Here is a 14,544-nt window from a genome sequence, read left to right as displayed (position 1 = left end):
TTGCACTGGGAACTGGAGTTGCTACAGCTTCTACCACAGCAGGTTAGAAAGAGGCTGTGCCGAGGTCTAGCTCATGCCAGTAGAAGAGACTGAGATAGCAAGTGGTGTTATGAGATGAGGCATGACACTGTGGTAGAGCTGGGATGCCACACTGAGCAAACAGAGGCCTGGAAGGAAGAGTTAAGATTTACAAAATACCTCAAGAAATGCCACAGCTCACTGGTAGTAAATCAGAGACAACTTTTAGTTAACTGCTCAATGCTTATAGAAATGAGCAGGGCATATCACACGGAAGATAACTTCATATTCATACTATACATAGCAGAATTGGTCCAGCAGGTCTAGTTACCAGCTCAGCCCCCACATAATTACCTTGAATGAATATTTATGCTGTTTTCCAAATCTGGCTACCAGGGTACCTTATCCAACAAGAAACCTCTTTCCAAGAAACAAGACAGCAAAGGGTCCTTCTAATCAGATAGTGGCTTTCTTGATCAGTTGAGGTGGCTCTAGCACATTACCACAGACTGGGTGGCTTAAACAACAAACATTTCTCATAGTTCTGGAGGCTAAGGAAGTTTGAGATAAGGGTGCCAGAATGTTTGGGTTTTGATAAAAGCTCTCCTGGTTCACAGATGGCTATCTTCCTGCTGTATCCTCATATGGTAGACAGAGAGAGAGAGGAAGCAAGCTTTTGCCTCTCTCTTCTTATAAAGGCACTAATCCCATCATGAAGGCTCCATTCTGAAGACCTAATTATCTCCCAAAGACCCCATCTCCAAATACTATCACACTGGGGATTAGCAGTGCAACTCATGAATCTTTGGGGACACATTCAGTCCTTAGCAGTGACCTCTAGCATCAATGCATATTTTTCCTTTGTTCTTCAATATTTCCTGCAACCAACCTCTCTGTATTAGTCAGCTTCTGTTGCTTATAACAAAATATTTGGAACTGGGTAATTTATAAGAAAATAAAATATATTGTTTATAGTATCAGAGGCTGAGAAGTCTAAAGTCCAGGGAACACATCTGGTGAGGGTTTTCTTTGGTGGTGGCTTTACAGCAAAGCAGGGGTCTCACATGGCAGAAAATGGTGGAGCAGAGAGAGAGAGACTCTCATGTGGTCTCCTTTTAAAGCCCCTGACCACCATTATTAATCCATTCACTACAGCATGGTCCTATAATATAATCACCTATTCAAGGCCCCACCTTTCAATTACCATACTAGGGTTTTCCATCCTCAACAGTTACAGTGGGAATTAAGCTTCTAATACATAAAACTTGGGGGACACAATTCAATCCATATCAACCTCCATAGTAAACAGACTGCATCTTTACCTTTTCTCTTTTTTCCTCATCTCACACTTTTTCCTGATTGCCAAATGTTAGTGGACACAAATACTCTTCTTCCAGCTTCAATAATTCCTTCTGTGACCATTTGAGTACTGCAACTTATCTTTGAAAATACATTTTCAAAGGGCCAGTTTGCCCAGGCATAATATTTTAAAAAGCTTCCCTGAGGGCCAGTTTGTGTGAGCATAAAATTTTATTTTATTTTATTTTATTTTTATTTATTTATTTTTTTTTTAAATTTTATTTTGTCGATATACATTGTGGCTGATTATTGCTCCCCATCACCAAAACCTCCTTTAAAAAGCTTCCCCAAGAAATGGAAATCATCATGCCAAAGGGATACCTGTACTCCCATGTTTATTGCAGCTCTATTTACAATAGCCAAATATTGGAACCAGCCCAAATGTCCATCATCAGATGAGTGGATAAGGAAACAGTGGTACATCTACACAATGGAATACTATTCTGCTATAAAAAAGAATGAAATACTGCCATTTGCAACAACATGGATGGACTTAGAGAAAATCATATTAAGTGAAACAAGTAAAGCACAGAAAGAGAAATATCACATGTTCTCACTTATTTGTGGGAGCTAAAAATAAATAAATAAATAAGCAAATAAATAGATATACACACAAATCAAGGGTAGGGGGAGGAAGGTGACAAAACAATCACAACAATTCCTTGACCTTGTTCAGACAAGTGAACAGATATGATGCAGTGCAAAGGGAGGGTAGAGAGGGACGGGGGGAGGGAAGAGGAATAGGTAAAGGGATGTGAAAATCAACTACCATGTATATTGAGAAGTTATATAATAAAGAATAAATAATAAATAAATAAACTAAAATAAAATAAAAGATTTTCTGCCAAATGAAAAAAAAAAAAAAAAACAAAAAACAAAACTTCACCAAGAAAATAAATTCAGAGATCACTCTAATAGGCAGATAATTTTAGCCAAATTATTTTGTACTGATGTTCAATCTGCATATTTCCAATGACAAAGTATTCCAGTTTAATGAGTTAAATTGGTTGTTTCTTTTTTTGTGTGCTTGCTTTTGCTTTTTTCCTAACATATTATTTATTTTTTTCATTATCCATATTTATGGGGTACAGAGTTGACTGTCAGTATTTGTGTATAGCATATAATAATCAAATCAATATTCTTAGCATGTCCATCATGACAAATTGTAATTACCCTTCGTTTCCCTTACCCAATCACTCCCTAACCCTCCTCCTCCTCCTCCCTTCCCATCTCTGTGTAGCTAGGTTTTTATAGACGAGGTACTAAAGGACTTTAGAATGTGGGTGGCAGGAAAAAGAAAAACTACATCTTGGTTAGTTGACATAAATGAATGATGGGTTGAAGGAAGTGAGACAAAAATATGCTTGGGCATAAATGAGTAGATCAGTTTGTCAGAAGCAGCAGCTCTACTTGGGGATGATAAAGTTAAAGGATGATTTAAGGTCAGATCAAGGAGTGGTTAGAAAGTCCTGGTGAGCACAGAGCACAGGGGGTGATCTGTGGTTAATGAAAAGCTAGTGAAAGTTTTGGAACAAGGCAGTGACAGGCAAGCAGTGTTTTAAGGTTAATTTGGTAGTGGTGTATGGAGCGAAAAGGGGATAGGGGGCAAAAGAAGATATAAGACTCACGGATAACATTCAGACATCGAGTAATAAAGCCTTAAAGTAAAGTTTAATCATTGGAAAATTAAATGTGTGAAGGATGATGAGAGAGAATTCAAAGAAAAAATCATCAAAATTTGGGTATGGAGAATAAATGAACAGAAGTGTTCAAAGAGACAATAATTGCGAAGTAAAGTGATCGGGGAAATAATGATACGATTGACAGGAAGCATCGGAAGGTTTTTTTCTTGTTGTTTGTTTCCTCAAAGAAAATAGATGAGCTGTCTGGGAACATAAGGACAAATATTGTAGATTTCAGTGCCCCAGATCAAAGCCAGCCATTGCGTGGCACTTGTCACACCCACCTGCTCTCTCATCCAAAAAATGAAATTTGACCGGTGACAAACTTCTTCAGTACCCTAGTTAGCCTTTATACCACCACTTTCTTAAGTCTACATGTAGGAAAAAAAAGGGGAAAAAAAGATTTTTAGATATTTGGGTTAGCCTGTCCTCAAAGACAGGTGGTAAAATTCTCCACACATCTGTTCAGTCCAGGCCTTAATGTTAGGTTCCTCCAGTGCAGACTGCTTTGATGTTGTTTCATTTTTCTTTTCCTCCAGTGCCACTTTACCTCTTTGTGTTGCTGCAGAACTGTCTTAAATTATTTACGTGCACTAGATTATCTAATTCCCATAACACCCTCACAAGATGGGTACTGTTATTATCTACGGGTTACATGTGAGAAAATTAAAGCATGAAGAATTTAAGTAAATTGTCCAATTCGGACAATAAGTATTGAATTGAGGATTTAAACTCTGGCAATTCAGCTATAAATATTCTGCACATTTACTGTTGTTATCATTGCTGTTTTGGTTTAGTTTTAGCTACTGCACACTCTGTCAATGTGGAGGAGAAGTTGCCATTTGAAAAGACAGCTAGAAGCAGTTGCAGCCCACTAGCAACAAGCATAACTAGCCCCCAGTGCTTGGTGTCTAAATACTAATCTCTAGTAAAAAGAAATAATGATCCTCAAAGAACTAAAATATTCTAGGGCTAGGGCAAGAATTTCATGCTATTGTTTGAATGTCCCCCCAAAACTCACTGAAGCTTGATTCCCATTGTAACAGTGTTAAAAGAGTTGGAAATCAGACTATGGTATTTGAAAGGTGGTACCTTTAAGAAGTTATTTAACCATGATGGCTATGCACTCATGAATGGATTAATCCATTCATGGATTAATGTGTTAATGGATTAGTGGGTTGTCATGGGAGTGGCACTAGTGGCTTTATGAGGAGAGAAAGAAGTACCTTAGAGCACTCTTGCTTAGCCCTTGTTTAATGATACCCTTTGTCACCACAGGACTCTGTAGAGAGTTCCCTCCAAGAAGAAGACCATCACCAGATACACCTTCTCCATCTTGGACTTACCAGCCTGCAAAACTGTGAGAAATAAACTTCTTTTCTTTATACATTACCCAGTTTCAGGTATTTTGTTATAAGCAACAGAAAACAAACTAATGTAATATAAAATGAGCCTGGAGCATCTTGTAGCACCAAAAAGGAAGAAAGAATGTATGGGGGAAAAAAAAGGATAGGCACACATCAAAAGGATACAGTAGCTCAATGTCCATAGCTGAGCAAATTTCATCAATAAAATAAATAACAATTATATTGAATTGTTACCCAAAGAATAATATAAATATGCATGAGCCTATACTGATATAAATAAATGTTTGAAAATAAATAAATAAATGGAGGGACAAAATACAAGCCTTCCTTTCAGTGAAATTTCCAATGATAAATGTAGATAATTTCCCTTTCAAGAGGTAGAGCTTAATTTCTCTAACTTTGAGTGTGGATTAAAATTTAGTGATTTGCTTCTCATAAAAAGCATGGGGAAAGGGGAAAATAGTGATATTGTAGTGGAGCCAACTTGCAGATAACATTTTAACCAGGTGACTGGACTGAGATGAACGTAACAGAACGTAACATGGCTATACCATGTTGATATTTCATACCTTTGATATGATGTTACAAAATGGCACTTCACATCTGGAGTATGCTTTAAAAATTACATAAACACTCTGTAATAGTGAGAAAAACCTATAAAAATCCAAATTGAGGAACATTGTACAAAATACCTGACCAGTACTCTTCAAAAGTTTCAAGGTCATAAAAGAATAGGTAAGATAGAAACGGTCACAGATTGAAAAGAATAAAGATTAAATGTAGTGGATTCTGAAACAGAAAAAAAGTCAAAAGACAAAAGATTAATGGAGTAAAAACCTGGTAAAATCTGAATAAAGACTGTAGTTTAGTTGTACCAATATTTTATTACTTAATTTTTATTAATATGTCACGGTTGCATCAGATGCTAACATAAGGGAAGCAGGTGAAGTATGCATAGGAACTTTCTGTTCTACCAAACTTTTCTGTAAATCTAAAGTTATTTGAAAACAAAAAGTTTTTTATACAAACCTCCTGTATTAGTTTCCCATGGCTGTTGTAACAAATTACGGCAAACCTGGTGGCTTAAAACAACAGAAATTTATTCTCTCACAGCCTGAATGCCAAAGTCTGAAATCAGGGTCTTACCTGGAGCCCTCTGAAGGCTCAAAGGCTCTAAGCGAGAATCTGTCCTTTGCTTCTTCCAACTTCTGGTGGTCCGTTGGCCTGGGGCCACGTCACTCCAATCTCTTCATCTGTCCTCATATTGCCTTTTCATCTTCTGTCAGTGTGTCTCTATGCTATGTGCCTCCTGTAAAGAGTCTTGTTATCAGATTTAAGGCCCAACTATATAATCCAAGATGATTTCTTCATATCATGATTCTTAACTTAATTGTTTATGTAAAGATCATTTCTCCAAGTAAAGTAACAGTCACTAGTTCTAGAGATTTAACATAGATACCTTCTGGGGGATTGTCATTCAACCCACTACAACTCATTACCCAAATGTGGCCAGTGCTAAATAAATCAATGTTAGAGACATCTTTTAAAAAACTAGTGTCCTCTAATGACAATGACTGGTCCAAGGTTAGGCATATGGACCAATCAGAATCTTCTTCTCAGCTGCTCATGTCACTTGTTCAGTGGGAAAACTTATGGAGAAAATAATCAAGTTGACAGCAAATGAGAGGCAGAGGTGAGCGATGGAGAGCAAGACCTGATGATGTTTAAGTGTCTGATTCCTGTTGTCTCTAATTCCTGAGAGCAGCTTCTATTTTGTTTTCCTCATAATTCTGTTACATGAGATGTGAGCCTAGCTCTCTGAAGCTAGGAATACAACTAGGCAACACACCTGGTACAAAAGTCCATGCCTTATGTCATATCTGTTATAGAGGCTAAAAACCTTCTGAAAACACACAGAAAAATTTTTTATGATGAGAATATACTTAACTTCCAACTTTCCTTGGTGCTTTTCCAAAAATTAAAAATAAAATAAATTATCATCCTTTCCAGAACTGTCAAAGGCTTCCTTAAATAACAAGAGGCTTCTATGTGCATCTACCAACACTTGGGTTTCTGCACTAAGACACCCCTGACATTAAAAAAGAACAACAAACAAAACCCCTTATGTCAGTGTCACGGATTTGATCTTAATTAGTCAAACCTTGCACATTTGAAGAAAGGCCTCTTTTCAGTACTTGCTGTAGGCAGCCTCCTGGAATCTGAGCACTGAGCTCTTTGACTGTACTGTCTGTTAAAAGTATAAGAGTGTTCTTGCATGCCTAAGACCTTGGACCATGCTATGCCAGTTGGACCAAATAGTTCATCCTACCAATGTGATTTATAGTGAACACCTGCTTCTTCTCTGGGGGTTTGTAGTTCAATGTGGGAGCTATATACCTACATGATTGACCACCAGTAAAAACTCTGGACACCAAGGCTCAGATGAGCTTTCCTAATTGGCAACACTTCATACGGATTGTCACCCTTCATTGCTGGGGGAATTAAGTGAGTTTCCTGCCACTGCACTGGGAAGCATGATGTGGAAGATTTCCTTTGCCTGATTTCTTCCTGACTTTGCCCATGAACCTTTCTTTTTGCTGATTTTACTCTGTATCCTTTCCTATTAATAAACTATAACTATAAGTACAACAATTTCTGAGTCCTGTGAGTCCTTCCAGTGAATCATCAAGTCTGGGGTTAATCTTGGGAAACCCAGACACAAAATCCAAAAGAGGAAACTAGTCTCCCACATAGAATTAGACAAGATTGAATTCTAATGATGGCATTCAATTTGTGCAATGCTCCAGTCTTTTCTCATCCACTAATAATCAGAAAACTTTACAGCCTTTTGATCAAGGTTAAAGTACCTAGATAAAATTGTAATATACTTCCTAAACACTGAATTATTTTCAACATCTCCTTTAAGGATATACATTTGAAGGATGGGATATAGAATTCTGTAGTCATGTCCAGTCCAACAGAACATCCATAGCATGAAATACTTGCTTTATAGCATACCAAATCTTCAGAACTCTCACAAACTCTCAACTGTTTCTGAATGTCTCCAATTAGAATATTCTTATCACCTGACCTCCTCCCACCTGTCACACATGCACACACACACACACACACACATACACTTATCTACTCTCTTTTCTTCTTCTTTTTGCTATCATCTCTGTCAAAAAATAAGTTTAAAATGAGCAGAGATTTGAGAAAAATAAAGGTCTTAAAAACAATCTTTTCTAGAATTCAAAGCATGATTAGCCTCTTCTCCAAATTCTGGTTTATTCCATCTTTTATTAGTGTCAAAATGAATACTTTCAGCATAACTAGTGGACCATACAGCTTTCAAGACAGACTTGAATTAGGGGAAAGAAATACCTGTTTGCATTTCAATCATCCCTGTTTGTAAATTTTACCTATTTGTAAATAACTCAATCATCACTCATGATTGCTCATCATGTTTAGAAGCATTTCCTTGAGAGGCAGGCCCTGTTGCAGTCTAACTTCTGTAGCCAGATATTTTGGGGAAAACTAGAAAGTGTAGCTCGTGTAAAGCTAGTTTATCATTCTGGTTTCTCCATTAACATGTATGAGTTCCTATTTTAGACAAAGTTGAATAACAGAAAGCGTAAGAGAGATTTTTGCCATCTCATCCTCAGTTGCATCAATGGAACCAAAGTTACAACTAATTCAACAGAATTGGTATGAGGAGCAAGTCAGTTGTTAACTACAGAGTATTTGTTCAATATTCATCACTGTACACTGCTGCTCTCTAAGAATGCCAGGTACAGCAGAACTGGAACATGTTCATCCAAAACGACTAGTTGTGTAGCATGGTTAGAGAGTCTCAAATTCAAGTTGATTTATTTTACATAAGGGTTACATTAACCTCTTTGTTTCTCATATACCAAGCATGTTCTAAAAAATTTTTGTCTACACAGTTACTGATATGAATGATGTATTAGGTTGTTCATGTCCAAAATAATTTTTAAACATTTTGACTTAAATCTATATGGACATAATTTTTGGTCAGAGTTTGGATTAGGAGTAACAGGTTAAAAGTCAATCAGTTGGGCCTGCCCGTGGCTCACTCAGGAGAGTGTGGTGCTGATAACACCAAGGCCACAGGTTCAGATCTGTATATAGGGATGGCCGGTTAGCTCACTGGCTGAGCATAGTGCTGACAACACCAAGTCAAGGGTTAAGATCCCCTTACCACTCATCTTTTAGAAAAAAAATTAAAAATTAAAAAAAATTTTTTTAAAAAGTCAATCAGTTGATGAAGTCAAATATCTAAAAATCTCTTTCAAGAATATAAAATTAAGTCAGGCATAGGTTTGTCAAAACAAGCTTTTCAATCTTGCATGTGTGCTACTGCCTATTTGCATTCATATTATCCATAACAGGCATAGTATCACTTCTGTTAATTTGCAGTTGTTTCTATCTTTACAATCTTGTTCCCAGTGACTACTTCTCCCAAACAGATTTTCACACAGTTTTTAGTGCCTGCTCTATCAGACCCTTTGGGGGCTGTAATCTTTTCTCCAGCCACTGGATCTTTGAGTCTTTGGGGTTCAGACATACATAAATGCAGTTGTGGAATGTTGAAATACACTTTATCAACTTTATCTTCAAGTTTTATGTACATATTCAATCCATATTCTATACCATCCTATTTTCAATTTCTAACTTCCTAGAATTCCTCCTAACCTTTCCCAGCCATTTACTGCCCAACTGAGATAGAGTGTTCCAGAACACTCTGTGCACCTAGTGTTCTCTCTACTGTCATCAAAAATCTTTTCTCATTGATCAGGTAAACTAGGAAGAATTTGACATTTAATATAATTTAACTCAATTTGCATTTATTTTACTTATGATTATATTTTATTTAAATTAATGTGTTAATGCACTTATTATCCATCTAGAGATATTTGCATACTAATAACTAAGTTTCTTTCACTTAAATCAGTGATCCTCAAATGTGGACATACATCACAAATACCTGGGGAATTTAAAAAACTGTAAATACCTAGGTTTCACCCCTAGAGATTCTGACATAACTGTTCCAGGGTGTGGCCTATACATGCTACATTTTATAAAAACTCTCCTAATGATTTTAATGTGTAGTTAGCATTGAGAATCACTGTCCTAAAGAAGTACATCTCTTTAAATGGGCATTCTAAGCACCAACCTGGGCACCCAACCGTTCTTTTAAGGGATCCCCATGGCTCCTCAAAATAATTTAGGAAGCTGTCCCTTCTGGCAGCTTTGAAGATGAACTGTTCTGGGACTCTCCCCATTTTTTCCCTTTGTTTTTCTTTTTTCTCTTTTGAGACTGATACCAAACTAATCACTACCATAGTCCAAACTAGGGCATTTCACTTTCCCATAATTCCATCACTATACAAATATGAGCTTCCAAGAGGGTATAGACATACTTCTTGGATCAAGAATCTCTAGCTCTGTCATATCTGACTCCTTGTCTCCAGTATTTAAATCTGGCTGATAGGAGAGAAGGCATAAGGAAAATGTTTTACTGTGAAAGAATGCCTACATGAGTTTTTGCTAATTGTTCAGATAATCAGGGTTACCTATTTAGGGGGGAAAACTATGCAAATAACTTCATTCATTTGCTTTAGAAAACATTCATTAAGCAGCTACTATGAACTAAACATACTAGGTACTGGAAAGACTATGAACACAAAGCCCCTGATCTCAGAAACCTTGTAGTTTAGGGGTAGAAGGTGGTTAGAGGGTGGGAGAAGACAAACATTCCGTGAATAGGAATTTAAGTATAATTGTAATAAGTACTGGAAGCAGAAATTCAGGGAGTTGTTAGTTTGAGGAAGGTGGTGTGATCAAAAAAATACTTTTTTGAGGGAATGGTATTTAAGCTGAGAATTAAACGGTAGGTGTGGGGCACAGAAGTTAATGACAGGCTTGGGAGAATCCAGGCAGAGGAAATAGAAGATGTTTAGATTGAGTTGTGAATGCGTTTCGTCATTAAAAGTAATAATTCAAATATAAATAATATAATATAATATAATATAATATAATATAATATAATATAATATAATATAATATAATATAATATAATAGTAAAATCAATGTGACTGGATCAGACTAAACAGAGAGGGGCTGATAACAAACATGGCTGGAGAACCAAACAGAAGTTGGAACACACAGAGTCTTAGAGGCTTCATTAAAAAGTTTTCATTTTATCCCAGGAGGAATTAGAAATAACTGTAGTTTTTGTTTTTTTGTATAAAAGATGACTGTCAGAATTAAAAAAGAATATTTAAAAAGGTTTATTTATGCATTTATGTATTTATTTCTAGTGTGCTCAAATCTCACCTGTAATATGGCAACCTCTCCCCACCTTTCCTTTTACTCCTCCCAACTGCCCTTACTTCATCACAGTTTTCTTTCTGCCACCTATCAGTCAGATCATTTACTTATTTATCATGGTTATTGTTTATCGCCTGTTGCTGCTCACAAGTGCAAGCAACACATAGGCAGAGAGCTTGGCAGTGTTTGCTTCGATCTTGCAAGAAACTTCTAATAAAAGAGTGCGTGCTCAAAAATTATTGACTCAGTGTGAATTTCCCTAGGCTAAATCACTTTTGAAATCTTTGTCCTTCCTCAAAAGCTTACAGTAGACCGTTTAAACTTAACTAAGTAGTACATAAAATAAGTTGCCTTTTTACCTTAAGACCTTTGCAATGAACAGTCTCAGCATTATTTATTTAAAGCTCTGTAGCAGACATGGTCACATGGTCTCTCAGCAGAGAGGTCAGGAACAAAATATTCTCATCCGAGAAGATATTTTCTTTAGATCAGACTCAAGAGGTGCAATATTGGCAAGTCAGCATGTGCGATATTTTTCTGGGCCTGTTCTCACACATATCCATTTCTCATCACAATCCACAGCACGAAATCCCATTTATAGGAGGTAATTTTTAAATTCCCACAGTGACCTCTCAAATATGTAGCTAAGCTCAATCTGCCTATATATTCTATAGCAGAAGCCCAAGCATTTCTTAACTCCTGAGATATCAGATCTGTCAGTGCCCAGAAAGTTGTAGACTTGTGTTCTAAAAGGACACTGCCCCTTGTACAGAGGGTTTGAAGTGTTTACCAGTAGAGGGCAGCTGCCACTCTTCAAACTGGCTTTAGGTGCTGACCATCAACAGATGCACATTTCACTGATATGTAAAGAAGTTTATATTGCCTTCAGCTTATTTTTATTTCCTTTCTAATCATCCAGTATTACTGATTTTTAATATAAGTAATATATCATAATAAAAATAAATATGCAAAAAAGAAAAAGAAAATCAAGGATATCACCTTTATCCAGATAACCACTATTAATGTTTGATACTATTTTATATTATATATGCATATAAATTCCATTCATTTCTCCAAAATGGTATCATAGAGTAAATATTATTTAATAGTGTTTTTTAAAAGTTGAATAAATATACAAGATAAATCTGGAGCTGGAACTTGTAGTGCCAGGAAGTCCTCCAAAAGAAAAAAAGGAAGAAAAGAAAATGCACGTTGACAGGGGTATGTCAAAGGGGCAGAGGAACCAACTGAAACTGAAAGAGCTCCAAGTGTCTAAAGCTGGAACAATTTAGGCAACAAAATAAGCAAAGTAGTATCGGATTATACTCCAAAATATAAAATAAATATCTGAGTCTATAGGGATATCAATACAAGATTGGATAAATAGTAGAATAGAAACAAATATGCTTTGTAGAAGAATTCCACAGAATCAAAATAGCTCCTGCTTCTTCAGTGTGGGCTATGAATAGTGACTTCTTTCCAAAGAGTACACAATGGAAAGAGTGGAAACATAACTCTACATATATTTATTCTGTTAAGAATAACTATACAATGGAGAAACCTGACTCACCTTAGCTAGGTGATCAAGGTCATTACAAACAAGTCATGGTGACAGTATGTATACCTGACATGTTGTGATGAAAATGGCACTTTACTTCTGTGACATTTCTATCGGAACCCCAGAACCTAGAGGAAATGAAGACCTAAAAAGCCTGAAGGCAATTTTCAAGACCAGGACTGGCTGCATTTATTGATGAATTAATTGTGTGGAGACAGATGCACGACAAATGACGTTGGAGAGAGAATTGATGATGGGCATCTGGGTGAAAGTGGAGGGACATGCACAACCATATGCACACAAATATCGGCTGCAAATGTACAAGTGCCAGTTTCTCTGAGAGAAACGGCTAAAACCCTTTGATGGATAAAGTATTGGAGTGTTTTTGGAGATCATCTGAGTCAGACAAAGAGCAGTGATCTTGCTAGAAAGCATCTACCACTTTTTTTTTTTTTTTTTGAGTTGAAAGTGAAACAAAACAAAACAAAACAAAAAACAGGATTTTAAATTAGAAAAACTTGGGTTCAAAATCCAACTTTGCTCTAGTAGCTTTGGGCAAGGAACAAAGTATATGAAGTGGAATAGCACCTAAGTTACAGGGTTTTTATGAGAGTTGATGTTATACAAAGAGTTACAAAAAATCATGGTGTCCTTCCCACAAGTGATGCCAGAACAATCATTATCATAATTATTAGCAGTCAAGAATGGTAGAGAAAAGCTATTATCTGGGTTTCCACTAGTATGGGATGATGAAAGGTAACTCATATCCCCAAGTGACCCTTATGCTAGTGGTGGATATGTTGGTCTTAAATTTAATAATCCTACTTTAAATTCTGTTTATTAAGATCTCCCTTCTCTCATCAAGGAAATTAAAACCTCAGAGAATAGTAACAGCAGTCTTTTGCACCCTGTGATAAAGAAAAGAAAAAAAAAATTCATCCTAAGTTTTAAAGTATTTTTTAATCACTACCTTTCAACTAGTCAATAACTAAAGCCCTGGTCAAGTAAGCAGCGTCTTTTCATAGCCAAATCAGATTAGTTAAAAGAACATGGATTTTTTGCCATTATCTCAAAATATCCACTCACAACAGGCAGATGCTTTAAAACCAGGCCATAACTCACCTGGTAGCATAGTGTTTGATTGGGTGCATCAGGTTCAAAAGTATGACCAATGCTGATAAGAAAAAGAAACACTGAGGAAAGATTCATAGAAAATATATAATGAGGTTATTTATTGAATTTGGTGATAAGCTTAGGCTAATGCAAATTTTTCAAGTACTGTGGAGGAATTCTGTGTGTGCAGCCTATATCCTACAGCCATTCTCCTACATTTACATAAACCTGCACACCAATGATGTGATATAATTCATGGTAAGAAGAATGGGCACATGTTTCAAAAATGAATCTGGGAATTTATGGTACCCAATAGTTACTTCCAATATGATCCTATCAAAAGAAATGGCCATATTGGAAGAAGCATATCCTTAGCCTTAGGATATACTAATAGAGTTTACTCTTCTGTCACTGTTTCCAGTCTATAATATACCCCCATTCATGGTCTTACTGATGTTCTTAATACCATTTTGAGACCTGAACTAAATATTTCTTTGAAATTGATCAAAATTGTTGTCATTTAATTGCAAGTAAATGCAATTAAAAAGTTACAAATAGTTCCACACCTTCTCTACTTCTGAATATTTACTCTATATAATAGAGCTGATAAGAAACAGAAAGGATTTGGGACCTTGAGTTGATTTTGTAATGTATTGAGACTTTGGGAGTTGGAAAAACAGGTGAATGTATTCTGTATGTGGTTGGATCTAAACCTTTGCGGGCCAGAGCACAAACTTTGATAGGCAGATTCATGACCTCTCAAAGATATCCACATCCTAGTCTCTGTAACCTGTGAGTATGTTATGTTATATGGTAAGGGAATTAAGGTAGCAGATGGAATTAAGGTTGCTATTTAGCTGACCTTAAAATAAGGAAAATTTTCTGAATTATCCAAGAGGGTCCAATGTAACCAGAAACTTCTTTAAATTTAAAAGGGAGCAGAATAGTTAGTATCTGTAGTGGATTGAATTATGTTCCCCCAAAACTCACTGAAGCTTGAATTGTGTCCCGCAAGTTTTATGTATTAGAAACAGGGCCCCCACTGTGACTGTTAAGAGGGTAGGAAATCCTATTCTGGTAATTGGAAAGTGGA

The sequence above is a fragment of the Cynocephalus volans genome, chromosome 1 (genome assembly GCF_027409185.1).
Source record: "Cynocephalus volans isolate mCynVol1 chromosome 1, mCynVol1.pri, whole genome shotgun sequence".
Taxonomy (NCBI): domain Eukaryota; kingdom Metazoa; phylum Chordata; class Mammalia; order Dermoptera; family Cynocephalidae; genus Cynocephalus; species Cynocephalus volans.
The sequence above is the reverse complement of the archived record's forward strand: the minus strand, read 5'-3'. Positions refer to the sequence as shown.